This window comes from Pelobates fuscus, chromosome 11 (genome assembly GCF_036172605.1).
Source record: "Pelobates fuscus isolate aPelFus1 chromosome 11, aPelFus1.pri, whole genome shotgun sequence".
Classification (NCBI taxonomy): Eukaryota; Metazoa; Chordata; class Amphibia; order Anura; family Pelobatidae; genus Pelobates; species Pelobates fuscus.
The window spans coordinates 23321840-23342353 of NC_086327.1; the positions used below are offsets into that span (position 1 = coordinate 23321840).

Genomic DNA, 20514 nt, shown 5'->3' on the forward strand with positions numbered 1-20514 from the left:
TAAGCAACAGCAAACTTTAAAGTTGCCACCAGTATACACCCAAACCACCTCGAACACATCAGCTCCCGACTGGCTGAGGGTAATGAACATTGCAGTCTAACAGCTTCTGACAAGAGTGCAATAAGCACTAGCCAAATGGCAAGCTGTATATGGTGCCAGAGGGTCATCAGGTCAATAAGTGGTTAATAAAAATAAATAAAAAAAATAAACATTTCTGGGACAAAGTTCTAAAAGTGACGCGGTCAGCTGGGACATTCCATTGTTACCATGGAGATTGCTTCACTGGTAGAACTCTGCCTATAGCAGAACTCACTGCATGTCAGTGCATCCTTAATATACAAAGCAGACTGATCCCAATACCTCTGGGTCATCATTGGATGGCTGAAGGTGATAGTATTTGGAGATCACAATACCTGGAGTTGCAGTTTGCTTGTATCGGGTAAACCAGGCCCTGCACTTACTTTACTCAATGTATCAGATTCCTGATAAGACACCCCCTCCTCCCTCCTCACCCCCACTTATTCCTTGTACAAACAACTTGATAACATGGCCGGGAAACGAAATATCCTGCTCTCTCTGAGCCACTAGCAAAAATCGGCCCCCTCCTCTTCTCACACCCCCCTCCTGTGCTTGATCTTTTCCACCAAGTCTTCTGAGCTGCTCTCCCCTCCCCAGCAGCCCCCCGGCAGTCTAAGACAAGCCAAATCCAGATAATGATCAACCAGACAGCAGATGGGGTGCAGCGGAAAAGTGGGGCCCTAGGCTGGGTTTTTGTTGTTTTTCACGCCTCCTGTGTGACATGCAGGTTGGGGGGTGTAGAGAGATGAGAGGGAGTTTGTCTAAGGCCTTTCTTCTCTTTCTTAGAGGTAACTACAGGAAACATCACAGATATCACCCCAGATCCTGTTACAGTCTTGTTACAGTGTCTGATGATCACTCTGCGGCACCTTCCTGTACAATCTCAGGGTTTCTATCTCATCTCTAGTTCAGTGCTAGTTACTGTCTCCGCAGTGCAAGTTACTGCCCTCCCCCCCCCCCCCCCCCCTTCCAAACTTGTGCTGTCACTGTGTCCCCAGCCCAGCAGCCCAGGGTCTGGGTTGGGATGAGCAGTCACAGCAGCCAGACCCCATGTGTTTGACCAGTCGGTTTATCTTCATTAAGTGACTGTTTGTTTATCTCTGTTCTCTGCCCTCCCAGCTCCAATTTGCAACAGGAGAAACAAGGAGAAGGGGACAGGGGAGAATAAACCTAGCAAGGAGATAAATGGGAAAAGGCAGAGAGAATAAATAACCGGGGGGGTGGGGGAGAGAGAGAGAGAGAGAGAGAGAGAGAGAGAGAGAGAGAGAGAGAGAGAGAGAGAGAGAGAGAGAGTTTGAGAGAGGAGTGGAATGTAAGTGAGACAGACAGACTGGGAAAGAGAGAGAGATGGAGGGAGAGAGAGAGAGAGAGAGAGAGAGACTGGGAGAGAGAGGGGGGTAGAAATGGAGAGAGAGGGGGGAGGGAGAGAGAGAAGAAGAGTTTGAAAGAGAGAGAGAGAAAGATATATTGAGAAAGAGGTAGATAGAGGAAGAGAGAGAGACTGGGAGAGATAGATGGGAAAAGAGAGATTGAGAGAAATAGGAAAAGAGGGAGAGAGAGACTGAGAGAGACTTGTAGGGAGAGAGAAAGACAGAGAGATATGGAGTTGGAGGGAGAGATTGAGAGAGAGAGTTGGAGAGAGAGAGTGCATAACAGAGAGAGAGAGAGAGAGAGAGAGAGAGATGATGTGAGAGAGAAAGAGGAATTGAAAGAGAGAGTTTGAGAGAGGAGTGAAATGTAAGTGAGACAGTGCTGAGAGAGAGGAGATGTGTGAGAGAGAGAGAGAGAGAGAGCACTCCCAAAGAGACAGTGTAAAGGAGAAGAGATACAGAGTTCACTTGGTATGGAGGTGATAGAAATCATTTCCTCAGGTGTAATTTTACTGTAAATTGCTACAGATGGGACTTGCTGACATGCTGAGACTTTGCTAAGTTTTTACGTTGTCATGACAATGACATACTTCTGAAAAAAATATGATAATCATAGTGAATGCATTTCCACACACGAGCCCTGATTAATCTCAATGATATGCTTTCCGATCAGCACTTCGGACAGCGAAATCCATCCCCCGATTAACGTTTCCAGCAGCAGGACCCATGGTTCGGTTAGTGAAAGGGCGAGCCGTCAGCTGGTCGGTACCTTAGGAAAAGGAATACCTGCTCTGCTCCATCATCAGTGAACGCAATGTGTCTGACAGAGCAATACATTCACTGGCCAGTACCTCCATCAGACCAGCTTGCCCCCCTGGCCATCAGACCAGCACAATCATACAATCCGGCCGGGTCAGTACTCTGTGCCCACTGTCTGTACCAGAGACACCGAAATGTAAAACTTTTACTAGCTGTTCTTTAGTGTAACCATACGGCTTAGAGCCAAGACTGAACTTCTAGCCAAGTGAATACGTCACTAGTTATACAGAAAATGGTGTACCTTATATTAAACATGCCCTCTGTCTGAGCAATGTATTCCCTGATCAGCATCTTCAATTGGAACTCACTGGTCAGACACCTAAACCTCAGATTGATCATTACCCCCAACACTGCAATGGACTCACTGTCAGAACATTTCAGTGCAATGAGGGCCCCTGGCCAGGACCATAGACAGAGCAATGGATTGCCTCATTGGCAAACCTGGACAGTGTAATGGCTTCCTTTATATGTACAGCAATACATTTGAGGCTCTTGTCCTGTCAGCGGTAGGTGGGGGGGGGGGGGGGTGAGGGGCGGAGGGGGTCATTGCCACTGCAGTAAAAGATTTACTCTGGGATAAATACATAGGACCACCAGCAGTGACCCCCTGAAAACAGCACGTGGCAAACTTGTGGGTCCTGAATCTGGAGTTACAGTGGGAAGTGATTTCAGTTCAGGACCTCGGACAGGGATTAATAGAGTCTATGCTGCAGTAATGAGCTGTGTGTTAAGCACCTTGGCCAGCTCCAGAGAAGCTCTGTATACTCTGTACGCTATATCGAAGTTATTGCAATACACACTGTCACCCCAAAGGCGTACACAGATTATGTTCAGTGAAACAGGTAGTAACCTAAATCATTGCAGAACTGCAAGTCCCATGATCCTTTGCTATCGGCTAGTAGAGGATCGTGGGGCCTGCAGTTCTGCGGCTGATGGAAGGCTACCTGTTACATATCACTGATTTTAACTTCACATTTTGTAAAGTACAATAATGCACGTTTAATGCGAATATAGATAGGTTTATCAAACTGGTAAGACAGACAGACAAAGATGGATTTAGAAAGAGAGAGAGAGAGGGGGATGAGAGAGAGAAAGAGAGATAGATGCACGTTGAGACAGACAGATAGACAGATAGATAGACAGATAGATAGATAGATAGATAGATAGATAGATAGATAGATAGATAGATAGATAGACAGAGATAAATGATACATAGGAGAAATTGTCAGTATATCCTTAAATTAAATGTAATAGCAGCTTCAGGTAACTTTGCAGTTCGATTGCAACTCCAAGCAATTCTGGGTCAACATTCTAAAAGTGAAGCAATCACCATGGAAACCAATGGAATGTTTCTGCTGATTGTTCCACTTTTAGAACGTTGTCGCCGAATTGTTTTTTTGGTTTTTTTTTTTTATGTATATAAATATAAACCATGTGTGCTCTGATTGGGCTCCAGCAATACCAGCCACATTATAGGCTATCTGAAAGCAGACCTGTGATTTTTACTGTGAAACAGACACATTCCCTGAAAGGCATGGCCCACTCAGTAGTGAAAAAGGGTCACTCAACAGGGAGCTTTAACACTCCTTCCAGGTTTTCATTAATTAAAACACCCTGTAACTCATTTAATTATCAGTAGACAATCACACAATAAGAGGCAGCCACGCTCTCCCCGAGCCCATTCACTCAGCTCCAAATCTCTCAGATTAAGCAATGATGTAATTAGTCACATTATCTGATTCAAATTCACTTAAAGAACATTTCTTTTTAGATAAGGCTGGTTAATGGTGCAGGATCCCTCAGCACAAATTGGGCAAATAAATTCTCCTCCTCTAGTACAGAACTTTATTTCTTTTTTAGTCTCTTGCCCTCTTTGCCCCCCTTATGCCCCCCACCACCAACGCCACTTCACTTACACATTTTTTTATTTTTTTTTTGCATTGATAGATGTTCTTTCCCTCCCCATGCCTCAGACTTCTATTTCTCTTCTAAGTAATTTTCCGTTTGATTTCGGAGGTAATGCATTTTTTAGAAATCAAAGCGGTTGCCAGAGATCCCCTCTCGGGCCCCAGGATGCTCTGACCAGATGAGAGACACCAATCATTTCCTTGTTAGTTTTGATTTTAGTTACAAGAGCTTTCAACTTGCTTAAATCTCCTGGAGAAATGTTATAACAAGCAGCTCAGGGAATTCCCTCCACACCCCTCAAACCCAACACCTCTCCCCCTCCCTCCTCTCCCCCCCCCTCATTTTTGCATTTATTTAAACAGAGAATACATCATGAACAAACACAGAAAACCAACAAGATAAACTAACAGACACTGGCCCCAGCATTCATGTCTCTGTCTTTTCATTTCTACACACATACTTATGTCCTAATTTCACACACATGTATGTGTGTATGTATGTATGTATGTATGTATGTGTGTGTGTGTGTGTGTGTGTATGTATGTATGTATGTATGTGTGTGTGTGTGTGTGTGTGTATGTATGTGTGTGTGTGTGTGTGTGTGTATTGCAAGTTAAATCGATAGTTTAAATTATTCATAGTCATTAATTATCGATTTATTTATCCTAGAGCAACGTTTTGGTGAGTTGAAAGCAGAAAAGTGTTCTTTTTTTTCATAGTTTTTTTTTTTCTTGTTTTGTCTTGTTTTATAGTTACTTGTAACCTCATTGTTTTATAACCCCCGGCAACAGTTACAAATCCACAGATACCCAGTCTGTTGACGAGCCCCCAGCACCCTCTATCCCCCCCTCCCCAATCCAGCCCCCAGCATGTTAGGGTAAACCCAGTTTGATCAATGGGGATCAATAGCAAATCTTAACTAATAGCTACAGAAGCCTTTCATGTGAAATTCAAGCTCAGGTCTCATACACAGAGAGAGATAAATAGGGAGAACATGAGAGAGGCTGGGATGCGATACAAGAGAGAGAATGGCGTTAACATGGCGTTAAATAGCGCTGGATTTATTATGGTCAATTTCCAAATTATAACAAAGCACACCCGGTATATCTGCATATATGTGTGTGTGTCATATTTTATCATATGTATCTTACTTGTTTTTTTCTTTTTACAATAGTTGCTTTGCAAAATAGATAGAAGCAGTCCAGTGGTTATTTTGTTTGCGATTTTTTTTAATTTCTTCCTCAGTTAATTGTTACAAAAAAAATACACACACGTTCATATCATCTCAAACTCTATTGTTTGTATTACTAAAATATTGTCAGATTATAGAAAGAATAGATAAAGAGAGAGATATAGATATTATGCAGATCATAGGAGAGAAATATGTAGATATATAGATAGATAATAGATAGATAGATCGATAGATAGATCGATAGATAGATAGATAGAATATAGATAGATAGATAGATAGATAGATAGATAGATAGAATATAGATAGACAGACAGATATAGATAGATAGATAGATAGATAGATAGATAGATAGATAGATAGAATATAGATAGACAGACAGATATAGATAGATAGATAGAATATAGATAGATAGATAGATAGATAGATAGAATATAGATAGATAGATAGAATATAGATAGACAGACAGATATAGATAGATAGATAGATAGATAGATAGAATATAGATAGATAGACAGATATAGATAGATAGATAGACAGACAGACAAATATAATGTAGATAGAAATATGGATAGATAGACAGACAGAGATTGTATATAGAGATAGATAGATAGATAGATAGATAGACAGATAGATAGACAAATAGAATATAGATAGAATATAGATAGACAGAGAGAGAGAGAGAGAGAGAGATAGATAGATAGATAGATAGATAGATAGACTATGATTTTAGAACCATTAACCCATGACTGTAATGTGCGCTAAACCCAGTTTAAACCCTTTAGTTCCAGGGAGGGAAGAGTTAATTCCAGGTCAGTGTTAGAAGCGGTTTATTTTTTGTGGGTTGGAATGCAGCGCAAAGTGTTTGAAAACTCGATATTTTACCGAAACTCTTTGAAGGCGGACATAAAACGGTTGGAGCTCTCACCGATCTGATGGGATCAATACATCTGTTGGTTGGACAGTTTGAAGATCTGTTGATTTTCTGAGAAGATGATGAAAATATTTGGAACAAGCAGAAGGAATGCACTTATTTATTTATTAAGAAAACTGGTTCTCAGATTGGGATCTTGTACCTTAATCTCTAGAAACCAAAATGTATCCTAAAGGCTTTTCCCCCCTTCTTCCTATGAATGTAACCTTTTCAGTTAACCCTTCACATGTTCTCATTCTAGATCTTAAACTGACCTCCCTCAAGTTTCCTCTTATTTGAAATCTGACATTAATCTCCCATCTCGCATCATTTTGTACTGCGCTGTAGAACACGTTGGCGCTCTGTACAAAATTACAATTTCATTGAAATGCAACAAGTATATACCTGAGAGATCACAACAACTTAAATAGAATTCTTAATGCAAGACAGGAGCTTGTTAATATTGCTTATTTTGCTTCTATACGTGAAGGCTTAAGCAAATGAAACAAATAATTTAAGAATACATTGGGGAAGCGAAAGAAGGATATATATATATCCACCATTATGGGGTTAAAAGATTTTTTATTTTTTACATTTTAAAACCAGAAGTTTATTTTTTTCCCCCCTTTTTAAACATATCACAGCTGTCCTGTCTCTCTGTGGAAGTCTTATATTTATACATTATTATATGAGTGATTTGTAATTAAAATCTAACCCCCCTTCTTACACAGACATTTTGAACCCCCCCCCCCCCCCCTTTAAATTCCTCAGCAGGTCCCATTGTGAAGCAATTTATTAGGACAAAGCCGGTGACATCTGAATAATGGCTCCACTAACCGCTTTATAAACCTGCAGGCTGCACTGACAGACCAATCAAATCGCTTTTTAATAGACAAATTACTTCGAAATCACTCCTGTCTGCATTAACCCATTCACTGCCAAGTGAACAACAACAACAACAACAACAACAAAATCTTTACCAGAGGGTCGTCCCACCAAGGGTTAAATACTTGTATTTATTTTTTTACTAAACTGCAAGAGTTAAAGAGCTGAAATCTCACTTTTTATAAATTGCTTTTTTTTTGTTTGTTTGTTTGTTTGTTTGTTTTTCCTAGTTGAGACGAAAAGGAATAATTTTTATAAAACATGATTTTCCCAATTTCCCCACTTTAACACATCATGTAATTGTATATTTAATACTCTGTAGGGGAGGGGGGGGGGGGTCTCCTGTATATTGTCTCAGTCTGACCCCCCATCACTCATCACACACAATGTTATAGAAATGTGTTTTATGGACAAGGAGATTACTCACTAACAGGACAATTTATTACACAATCATTCACACTATCTGCGGTTATTCGTTTTTCTTATCTTCCAAAAACTTCCATTGTACAGCGCTACAGAATTTGTTGTCGCTATATAAATAATAAAATAATAATAATTATAATAATAATAATAATAACTTTGCGTCTCTCTCTTTCCCGTTTTCTCTATCTGTTTCTCTGTCTCTCTAAATCTCTATTTACATCTCTCTCTCTCTCTCTCTCTCTCTCTCTCTCTCTCTCTCTATCTTCCCTCGCTGGAACTGAAGGGTTTAAACTTGTCTTAGCGCACATTATAGTCATGGGTTAATGGTTTTTATATTATAGTCTCTCTCTCTCTCTCTCTCTCTCTCTCTCTCTCTCTCTCTATATATATATATGTATATATATACCCCCCATTATAGTCTCTCTCTCTCTCTCTCTCTCTCTCTATATATATATATATATATCTATCTATATACCCCCTATTATAGTCTCTCTATCTATCTCTCACTCTCTCTCTCTGTCTATACACCTCTCTCTCACTCTCTCTCTCTCTCTCACTCTCTCTCACTCTCTCTATCTCTCACTCTCTCTCTCACTCTCTCTGTCTATACACCTCTCTCTCACTTTCTCTGTCTATACACCTCTCTCTCACTCTCTGTCTATACACCTCTCTCTCTCTCTCTCTCTCTCTCTCTCTGTCTATACACCTCTCTCTCTCTCTGTCTATACACCTCTCTCTGTCTATACACCTCTCTCTGTCTATACACCTCTCTCTGTCTATACACCTCTCTCTCTCTCGGGTTTATTCATCGCTGGAATCTAATTTGAGAAATTCTCCAAACTCCTGAATTTTTCAATCTGGTTTAGTTTCACTGATTCGCTCTCTCTTTTCTATCCCGAGTTTTTATTTTAGTTTCTGCTTTTTATCACCATCTCTCCTTCCGGGATCTCCTTTAACATTCATCTTTTCCAAACACACTCAATTTCCCTTTCTTCTCTTGTCTTTCTCTCTCTCTCTCTCTCTTGCCATCTCTCTCTCTCATTCTCTTTCTCCGAATCTCTCACACTCTTTCCATCTCTCACTTTCATTTCTACCCTCTCTCTCTCTCTCTCTCTCTCTCTCATCATCTCTCATCATCTCTCTCTCCCCCTCGTTCCCTCTCTATTTCATTCTCTCCCCTTCTTCTCCAAGTTTTTCTCACCCGTTCCCCTCTTCCCCCCAAGTCTCCCCCTCACTCCTTCCCCCTTTGATTATTGCTCTTCCTTCTGACAATGTAAAGTAGAGTAGAGTTTGCGTTTGATGTATAAAGATCTGCGCAGTTTAGCTTTCTTTCCATCTCACGATAAATTTCTAGGAAAAGCCAACAATACAATAAACCTCTATCCATCTCACATCTTTTCATCTTCCTCCCCAATTCCTCTGCTCCTTGCCTCTCACCCACACTCCTTTCTTTTTTTTTTCCAATAGTCAGTATTTTCACTTCTCCCAAAGCTTTAGGATGAGTTTCTATCGAGCTGGGAATTTTATTAACATCCACAAACACTTTGCAAACACTCGCAAGGCTCCTGGCATCGATTTCTAATTAGACTTCTGTAATATGCAGCAGATTATAGCAAGGACAGTAACAGGGGCTCCAAGACTTCAAAGCTTTCAGCTGGCCAGGGGGACACAGCTCCAGGCAACAAATCAGAGAGTCAGCCTGCAAATCAAAGGGGACTCTGAACAGGAGGGGGGGATGGGGGGTACAGCAACCCCCCCCTCCCCAAAAGAATCAACTCCTACACAATCCAGGGTCTTTTATCAATATCCCAAGAGCTGCTAAAATGGTGCAATTTTGTGTTTGTGTAACTAACTTGTTTCAGCTTTTAAGAAACACTGTGTTATAGGTATGTAGTTGCAATTAACTGTTTTCTTGCTGTTTGGAAAGTTACAGATAACAAAACAGTGTATAAAATCCTCAGTATGTCTCAGGCTGGCCCATAAAACAGAGAATTCCAACAGCTGGCTAAAAGCCCACCTGCTAGCCGTGTATATTGGCTCATGTTAACTTGATACATAACCCCACTGCCATATATCATTTCTGAAAAGTATCGTCTAATTTGTTCCCCTTTATTATTAGTTGCACTGGTTTATCTGCCATTGAAAGAAATTAGGGACAATGAGAAAAAGAGAGAAAGTGAAAGAGGTAGACAGACAGACAGACAAACAGAAAGATAGATATTCTATAATTTTAAAATCATTAACCTGATAGAAAGATAGATAGATACAATCGGTGATGAATGCTTCCACCAGGCTGATCTTTCTCACCCGTCGCTCCTGCTATACCTCGCCCCTCTGTCTATCCTTACACTGGCTTCCTGTGTCCTATAGGTATCAATTCAAAATACTAACCCTTACCTATAAAGCTCTAGCCAACTCTAGCTCCTGTTACATTTTGTAACAAACCACGGGTAACCCGACTGGTTACCTCCGCTATTACCTTCCTTCAGCCACTCTGGAACCATCAGCACAAGTAAATACCCATTCCCCCAGTAACCAGACAAAACATAGTCCTGGTGGTCAACTAAGGTTTATTTGGTCACACACGGCTTTTATGCACAGACCCCTACATTGGGTCTCCCATACAGTAATACATGGATTTTCCTCCCAGGATCCTCTACAGAAAAATATACAATATTCTAAAACACTCCAAACATACATTTTCAAAAGGGGCTAATTGGATTGCATGGGAGGCCAGAGCTTTCAACCCAAATTCCTATTTGAAGCTGGGACCCCAACAGAGCCACTCTGCAAGGTGTGAGAAGTCATACACAAGTGACCTGGAAGTCTGGTTTCAGTATAAACTTGTCACGATTGGTAGGGAACACACAGACAGGAAACAACAGACAGAATTGCAATTCCGGTCCTTAGAATGGTCGGGCTATGCAAAAGAATAGTTAAAGCAAGCCAAGGTCAAATGGAAATAGAGAGACGGAATGCGAAGAGACAAGCTGAGGTCAGGGAGCAGAGAAAACAAAGTAAACGTAAGACAAGCCAAAGTTCTGCAACCAAAGTATAACGCGCTATTGGGCTAAACAAAGACCACAACAGGGCACTGAGGCAAGGGGGGAGGTTAGCTTATATACACACAGGGTGTGTCTGATTGACTAACCTCCAATTAGTGTTAACCACAACACGTGGGAGGAGTTTCTTCCTTCCCCTGTGGTCTCGGAGGTCATCACTGTGTGCCGGGTCACATGACCAGATCTGGCACACATATAAGGATGCTGCTCTGGAGCGTGCAGCGTCAGAAACACTATCAGTCTGGAGCACGGTGGCGGGGACCAGATGGTGCCGTTCGTGGTGATGGGGTAAGCAAGGCCACCGGGCGCAGAGGCAGGGGACCTGACAAAACTAACTCTCTCACTTGCCATATGTCCTGATTCCCTCCTAGATAAGGAGTCCTTTGATATGGACAAGCCCTGTGTTCCAATATCATATCCAAAAAGAGACACCAATATCCACCCACAGATCAATACTCAAGCCTAATTTTTTATCATATTTAGAATGGGACAAGCACAACCTTCTACTGAAGCTCAACATGAATTACGAACAAAGGGAATAAAAGTACAGTTAGGTCCTCTATCCCGCTACACAAATAGACGAATGAGTAGTAGCTCTGCCACACATTTCTTTCCTGATTCATATATTAGCCCCTTTTTGGTCTCTCTGCTCTGCCGGTGACCTTCTCCTGTCCGCTGCTCACACCCTTACTGCTTACTCACGCTTGCAGGACTTCTCGCGGGCGGCTCCCTTCCTTTGGAACGGCCTGCCTACCCCGTCAAACTCTTCAATTGTTTAAAATGTCCCTCAAAACACATCCATTCAGAAATGCTTATGGACTCCCAGAGTAACTTATCTATACTTACCCAAGTCTGTCTCTTGCTCTCCTAAAGAGCCACACTCCACTCATCTCCAGCTCTGCTACTTTTCCACCTTGTTTGGTGGCTGTCACCCTTGCTGCCCTGTTGTGTATTTGTACCGAAACTCCTCTAGACTGTAAGCTCGTTTGAGCAAAGCCCTCATCTACCTATTGTTCCTGTGTCACTGTGTAATTGTCTTAATTATTGAAAATATACCCCCTTCATAATAGTGTAAAGCGCTGCAAAATGAGTTGGCGCTATATACATACCAATAATAATAATAATAATAATAATAATAATAATAACAGACAGACAGACAGATAGATAGATACATAGATCGATAGATAAATAGACAGACAGTTAGATAGATATACTATGATTTTTAGATCCATTAACCCATGACTGTAATGTGCGCTACTACAAGTTTAAATCCTCCGATTCCAGCGAGGGAGGAGGTGATTCCAGGTCAGTGTTAGAAGCGGTTTATTTTTTGTGGGTTGGAATGCAGCGCAAAGTGTTTGAAAACTCGATATTTTACCGAGACTCTTAGAAGACGGACATAAAACGGTTGGATAGATTTCTAATACACAATTGCATACTCTCACAACTGCACGTAAGCTCATTGAGCAGGGAACTCAACCCCTCTGCTCCTGTGCGTCCAACTTGTCTGGTTACAATTACATGTTTGTTAGTCCACCCATTGTAAGCGCTGCAGAATTTGTTGGCGCTATATAAATATTAATAATATCTCACCATATTACCACATTATTACTATTTTTATACTCTGTACTACTGCATATAGCCCCTCTCTGCTCCTTATAACCTCTCCGTATAGCGCCATCTATTGTTCTATATGTGTACAGCCTGTAGGGCCAGTTATACCTCTATATGGCCCTTTACTTGGTCTACATATCGAAAGACATTTCTCATATTATGGGACAACATAATCTCCCCATTATAACCCGGCTCTATATATCTATTCTTTAATCACTGGATTATAGTGAATCTGAACTCAAACTGAAAATCGAACTTAAAATAGTCAGAGCAGCTATAGAAGAGTTAGATATATATATATATATTTTAAATTTGCTATTTGACCAAAGTTTTCCCAATTTGATTTTAGTTCACTAACATTGTCTGTTTTGTTAATAAACTCTAATGTGAATATAAGGACACTGAATGGGTTTTCCACTAACATGCAAATTCAAAGTGAATTTCGATATCCAAACCAGCTAAAAGCATAGCAGACTTAGATCATTTTTCCAATGTGGCTATTTTGACCTTACATTTGAAATCTACTTGGATTCTGACATTAGCCAGTAACCCTGTGATTGTTAACTAAACTGAGAATTGTGGAGCTTTGGAAAAATCTTTTTTTTCCAGTTTGGCAACTTCGGTCTAAAATGTCGTTTCCTGTCTTCCACAATCCCAAGTTTAACGAATAATTCTATAAGGAGAGCGTAAGGAGTACATTTAATATCCTACATCATGTCCGCTCTGTCACTGAGATTTTGTCCTTATATGGTTAATTATGTTCATTCTAAAAGGGATACTCCAGGCACCCAGACCACTTCTGCCCATTGGCGTGGTCTGGGTGCCAACTCCCACCACCCTTAACCCTGCAAGTGTAATTATTGCAGTTTTTAAAAACTGCAATAATTACCTTGCAGGGTTAAGTCCGCCTCTAATGGCTGTCTATCAGACAGCCACTAGAGGGACTTCCATGTTTTTAGAATACGAAAAGTGTTTTAAACGACGCTGGACGTCTTCAGGCTATGCATCCCCATGGGGAAATCTGATGCACGTGAGTGGCCATTGCCGCGCATGCGCATCAGATCTCCCCCGCTGGCTTACGTCGGCAGGGGAGGAGCATGGGCGGAGCCTGACCCAGCGCCGATTGACATCAGCGCTGGATTCATGGGATGGGGGGTGGGAGGGACAGAGGCACTGCAGGGTCCTGCAGTGCCAGGAAAACAGATATGTTTTCCTGGCATTGGAGAGTCCCTTTAATAGTTTTTTCTTTGCACCAAACTGATCCTTGACTATGGTCTGTATGGGGCTTGCCTAACAGATGGACTTAAAGTCTTAATTATGAGACTTTGCTACCTGCCCTGTCCATCTCCTTCTGACCCTACTAATGGGATATTCGTTTGTATAGTGCCACCCTGTGGTTGGTTCAATAAGAGCAACAGGATACTGGTGGGGATTGTTGGTTGTCTGATGCCTAGCGTGTAGGCAACCTTCAGGCACTCCAGATGTTGTGGACTTCATGTCCTCTGATGCTTTGCCATAGGAGCATTATGGGAGATGTAGTCCACAATACCTGTAGTACAGAAGACTGCCTTCCCCTGATTCCTAGGCTATTGTTGCAGTGGTTATAGTCCACATCTACAAAGAAAGATACAACCCCGATGTGTATCAGCCTCCATAATATGTAAACGTTGGTAATAAACAGGATTTTCTTTGTTGAGAAAATGCTTCTCGTAAAGTGTGAAATCAGAAAGACTAAGAAATGCCAGTAATTACTCACCTATGAAAGCAAGTTATATTTGTTTATGTAAAAATTTTCAAAATATGCCACTTTCTTAGGGGATATAATAATATTAACCCGATCATTTCAATTAAAAAAAGAGGGGGGGAAAAGTTACAAAATGAGTATAACAAAATATATATAAATCCAAACAAAGTAGAAATTTGCTCACATGGAAAAAATTCACCCGATCTTCCTGACAAATTCATTTAATTATTACATTAAAGACAGAAAAAGGTATAAGGGGGGATGCAAAGAGAATATACACAAATGTTGTATACTTATCCTGATTTTCCTACAATAAAAACACATACATAGTGTGATACGGTTTTGAAAGGAACATAAATCAGTAAAGGGTAATGGGTCACTCACAGTATGCAGAGCCACATAGCTGGCTCTGGCTTCAGTAGCAGGTGAATAATAAGCTTATTCAAGCTTTCAGATTCCCTACCAGGATAACTTCTTTCCAGACTCTCAATAATTTCCAGGATATCCAATTTAGTAAAGATAAATAAAAACTTTACTGGATAAAACACAGGAAGCTAAAATAAGCTAAAATAACAAATGAAATAAAATGTCCACAGCTCTAACGCGTTTCAACCTCCAGGTCTTTGTCAAAGTTCCTATGTTATTTTAGCTTCCTGTATTTTATCCAGTAAAGTTTTTATTTTGGAAGAAATGAGTGATGCGCAACCATTATTGCCAGAGGATGTAGATAACAGGGATATGTCTCAGTCAGGCAGCATTACACACAAGGACGTACGGTGTGATGATGATGATGTTGTACCCGCTGCTGCTTCCTTTGCTGAGTTGTCAGATACAAGTGAAGTGGTTGATGATGACGATGCATCCGTGGATGTCACGTGGGTGCCCGCTAGAAGAGAAGAAGAACAGGGGGAAAGTTCAGATGGGGAGACAGAGAGGAGGAGGAGACGAGTTGGAATCAGGGGGAGGTCGTCGCAAGGAGCTAGTGGCACAGTCAGACAGCATGCATTGGCACCCGGGGTCAGCCAGACAGCACGCCAATCAACGCATGCTGTTGCCACCACCAGAATACCATCATTGCAGAGCTCAGCAGTGTGGCATTTTTTTGGTGTGTCTGCCTCTGACAACAGCGATGCCATTTGCAACCTGTGCCAAAAGAAACTGAGTCGTGGGAAGTCCAACACCCACCTAGGTACAACTGCTTTGCGAAGGCACATGATCGCACATCACAAACACCTATGGGATCAACACATGAGTACAAGCAGCACACAAACTCAAAGCCACCATCCTCCTCCTGGTCCAGCATCTTCAGCCACGTCAACCACTTCTGTCCTCCTTGCCCCCTCTCAACCATCCGCCACTCCGTCTCTCGCCTTGAGCAGTTCCTGCTCATCTGCCCACAGTCAGGTGTCTGTCAAGGACATGTCTGAGCGTAAGAAGCCAATGTCACAAAGTAACCCCCTTGCCTGGCATCTGACAGCTGGCTTGTCTGAACTCTTAGCCCGCCAGCTTTTACCATACAAGCTGGTGGAGTCTGAGGCATTCCAAAAATTTGTAGCTATTGGGACATCGCAGTGCAAGGTACCTCGCCGAAATTTCTTTGCACAAAAGGCAATCCCCAACCTGTACTCGATTGTGCAAAAGGAAGTAATGGAATGTCTGGCACACAGTGTTGGGGCAAGGGTCTATCTGGCCACTGATACCTGGTCTGCAAAGCATGGTGAGGGCAGGTATATCACCTACACTGCGCATTGGGTAAACCTGCTGACAGAACGGAATGGAATGCGTGGCTCTGCAGAGGAGTTGGTGACACGGCCACGACTTGCAGGCAGGCCTGCTGCCACCTCCTCTACTCCTCCTACTCCATCCTCTTCCATAACCTCCTCGGCTGAGTCCTCTTCTGCTGCTGCGTCTTGCTCCACATCAACGGCACCCCCCCAGCTCCCCAGGTACTATTCCACATCCCGGATACGGCAGTGTCACGCCATCTTGGGGTTGACTTGCCTGAAAGCAGAGACTCACACCGGACCAGCACTCCTGTCCGCCCTGAACGCACAGGTGGATCAGTGGCTGACTCCGCACCAACTGGCGATCGGCAAAGTAGTTTGTGACAATGGAAGAAATTTGTTGGCGGCATTGAATTTGGGCAAGTTGACACATGTGCCGTGCATGGCACATGTGTGTAATCTGATCATACAACGCTTTGTGCATAAGTACCCAGGCTTACAGGACGTCCTGAAGCAAGCAAGGAAGGTGTGTGGCCATTTCAGGCGTTCCTACACGGCCATGGCGCACTTTACAGATATCCAGCGGCGAAACAACATGCCAGTGAGGCGTTTGATTTGCGACAGCCCAACACGTTGGAATTCAACACTCCTAATGTTCGACCGTCTGCTCCAACAAGAAAAAGCTGTTAATGAATATTTGTATGACCGGGGTGCTAGGACAGCCTCTGCGGAGCTGGGATTTTTTTGCCACGTTACTGGACGCTCATGCGCAATGCCTGTAGGCTCATGCGTCCTTTTGAGGAGGTGACAAACCTAGTCAGTCGCACCGAAGGCACCATCAGTGACATCATACCATTTGTTTTCTTCCTGGAGCGAGCCCTGCGAAGAGTGCTGGATCAGGCTGTAGATGAGCGTGAAGAGGAAGAGTTGTTGTCACCATCACCACCAGAAACAGCCTTATCAGCATCGCTTGCTGGACCTGCGGCAATGCTGGAAGAGGATTGTGAGGAAGAGGAGTCAGAGGAGGAATGTGGCTTTGAGGAGGAGGAGGAAGACCAACCACAACAGGCACCCCAGGGTGCTCGTTGTCACCTATCTGGTACCCGTGGTGTTGTACGTGGCTGGGGGGAAAAACATACCTTCAGTGAGATCACTGAGGACGAGGAACGGGACATGAGTAGCTCGGCATCCAACCTTGTGCAAATGGGGTCTTTCATGCTGTTGTGAAAATAGAAAAAAGATCCAGACTCTAGGTTATGAAAAAAGATTCTACAGTAGAAAAGCTGCCACTCATAATAGGCACACCCCAGAAAAGCCTATAAACAAAGAACTGAAAAGTGGAGGAGGGGAGAGTATCAGTCTCCCCTATTGAGGGCGCTAATCACTATAGTAAAAGCGAGTGTAAAGTATAAAAAATACAAATTTATTATGCAATTCATATAAAAATCATAATATTCAAGCAGTGCAATTCCAAGACCAATTAGTTAAAAAACCAGCTACTGGCACACAAGAAAAAAGGTGTTTCCAAATAGCCCTGGGTCGCGACTCCAAGGGCTAAATATACTTGCGGCTTTGGTAATGGTAAAATGAACGGTCTCTGGACTGCTGTTTTTACACTACCTTGCCTTAACTGCAGATATAGACACTCTGAGGAGCGATGAACCCCTTGACAACTGGGTGTGCAGGCTTGACCTGTGGCTTGAGCTATCCCAATTTGCGATAGAACTTCTGGCCTGCCCCGCTTCAAGTGTCCTGTCAGAAAGGACCTTCAGTGCAGCAGGAGGTATTGTCACTGAGAAGAGAAGTCACCTAGGTCAAAAAAGTCTAGATTACCTCACCTTTATTAAGATGAATGAGGGATGGATCCTGAAGGGACTGACCGTGGGCGATACATTCGACAAAACAAGGCCTGATGAGGGGGTCGTAACATGGATTAAACTGATAGGAATAGTACTACTTAACACACCTTATAATAACACAGAGAGATGCAACACAGAGAGAGGAGTCTGAAGAAGAGGAGTCAGAGGAGGAAGGTGGCATTGAGGAGGTGGAAGACCAAACACAGCAGGCGTCCCAGGGGGCTTGTTGTCACCTTTCGGGGACCCTTGGTGTTGTACGTGGCTGGGTGGAGGAAGAGACCTTCAATGACATCAGTGAGGACAAGGAACAGGACATGGCTAGCTTGGTATCGAACCTTGTGCAAATGGGGAGTTTGCGGTTGTGCAAATGGACTGTTTGCGGTTGTCTGCGGTGCGTTAAACGGGGAGTTTGGTCTGTCACTGTGAAGCGGGCGTAACCCTTACACTACCTGATTGATACAACATCATACCTGATGTTTTAAAGGACGTTATTCCAAACGATTTAGGAATGTTAGGTGATTTATGCCCTTTATGGATTAAAACCAGACAAAAGCATCAACTATGTAATTTTCCATGGGAGTTTTGCCATCCCCCTCCGGCATGCCACAGTCCAGGTGTTAGTCCCCTTGAAACAACTTTTCCATCACTATTGTGGCCAGAAAGAGTCCCTGTGGGTTTTAAAATTCGCCTGCCTATTGAAGTTTATGGCGGTTCGCCCGGTTCGCCTGTTCGCGAACATTTGCAGAAATTCGCGTTCGCCATTCGCGAACGGAAAATTTTATGTTCGCGACATCTCTAATGTACATTGTTACCTGCTTTTACTTGGGCTTGTAACAAAGGGTCAGCAATTGAGATATCCTGGGGATGGGGGGAGCAGGGCCCTATAACTGCAAATGCTGGGTGGGCAAAAATTCAGAGTAGGATTTGACAGGTTAATAACTTCTTTGTTAGTAGTTATTTGTTTGTTGTTGCAGGTACATATTATAACTGGGTCTTGGAAGATTCCTCATGTGTAGTTTCACAAAGGAACAACTAAATAGTGGAATGTTGTCTTCAAAATGGCAGGTCTTTTATTTTGACGCAACGAGTTTACATGAAATTCCTAGAATAATTGGGCGCCATGTTTGCCCGACCTTTCAGCTCCCGTTTTCTTCCTGGGGGCATATCTGATCGAGTGGGTGTACGTGAACAAAGCAGCTCAAGTAGAATATCTGTGCAGATATTAACTAACATTAACGTTATGAACAATGTAATTGAAAGAGCCCGATTTTAAGAGGTGGCAAATTAAACTATGTCATCTTCATATCTTAAGCATTCATTGTATGCAATATCATTGAAATGAATTCATTAATAAAATAAGTTATTGTCTCCTCAAGCCCTACTCTGAATTTTGGCCCACCATGTATTTGTTGTCTGGAAATTGTCAATGTCTAGATGCCCCGGGGGGTCCTGCAGCTCATAATGAAAGAGAAGCAAATGTATATTTAATGGGACTATCTGCGCCTAAAGACTCCATGCACCATAACCACTACAATGCCACTTTGGAGTGATACCCAAATTCCTACCCGTCTGCTGCTTCTTTACAAATGTGGACGGCTCACTTTTGTAATATCCATGTAGAAATCTGTCCACATTTGAATGGCAATGGCTGTGGGCACTAGGACTGCTGAACTATTTGTTGCCATTTAGATTTGCACATCTATGTTAGTATAATGTGGTTAATTGATTGTGGATTTGTGTTAATGGAACACAATAAAGAAAATAAAAACTGGTACTGGAGTCAAAATAATAAAGCGAATGTGTCCACAAATCCGAGATGGAATTATTTTCCCCAAATACACACTTTGACATCTTGGGATGTTTAAACGATTACAGCCAGGATCAGGGCCAGGGTACTTTTATTCTTAAGGCACCACCAGTACATGCACATTCTGATATGCCTGAGAATGGTGGGAGTTGCTCTCCTGTGCAGCTGTTACTATTTGTAACTGCCATCATTAATTCAGCCTTTCTCCTGATAAAGGTATGCTGGAAGAGGAACTGAGAAGACAGGATCTGGCTGTTTGTGTCTCCTCAGCAACTTGTGTTAGTCAAACCACATTCTGGAGAATAATACACAGCTGGCATTGCTCACCATGCAGTAAGGTGGTCGGCCAATTGAAAACAGTATGCAGTATGTGTGTGAATTCTTCGTTCTTGAGTCCTCTACCAGAGGCCTGGGAGTTTGAGGGTTCTGCGCAGTATGTTAGCTGTTTCTAGAACTGAAACCTTCTGGACAAATGTCTCAGATTTCCCACCTGGAATCTGCGTCAGTCACCCTTCCAGTTCTGGGGTAAGAGCGCTGTGTGCTCCTATCACACTGGGACTATGATATATATATATTTACACAGCAAGAGACTAAAGAAATAGAAAGTGCTGAGCAAGTGAGGAATTGAACACAAGCTCCTGAGTTTAGGAGTTGCAGATAATTTGTTAATTTATCAAAGTGACGGAAGTTTGATTCCCATCTTTCATAATGATAGGATGTTAATTAAACGTGTAAGGTCACTTACAGGAACGACTCACTCAGTGTGTTCACTAATTGAACTCTCGCCTTCTCAGCCTCAGCATCATTTGTCCATCCTGTCAGGGCAGCCCTCTGCGCGAACACACACTGCGTGCAGCATGTCTTACTGAAAGCACTGACACACTACATCTAAAAACTCCACGCACTGCCTGCCATTGGCCACACACTGCACATAGCACCTCTTACTAAATACACTGCGTCTAACATCAAACATTGTGCCACTTAACATACTCTGCGCAATATCACCTTACTGAACACACTGTGTCTAACATCAAACACTGTGTCACTGGCCACACACTGCACAATATCACCTTACTGAATACACTGCATCTAACATCAAACACTGTGCCACTGGCCACA

The 20514-nt window shown here is 42.6% G+C and overlaps 1 protein-coding gene across 1 annotated transcript in view; it reads right to left on the minus strand.

The window, feature by feature from the left end:
• Positions 1-20514, minus strand: part of ERFL (ETS repressor factor like) — a 57851-nt gene that overhangs the window by 15365 nt on the left and 21972 nt on the right. The gene's annotated exons all lie outside the window — the stretch shown is intronic.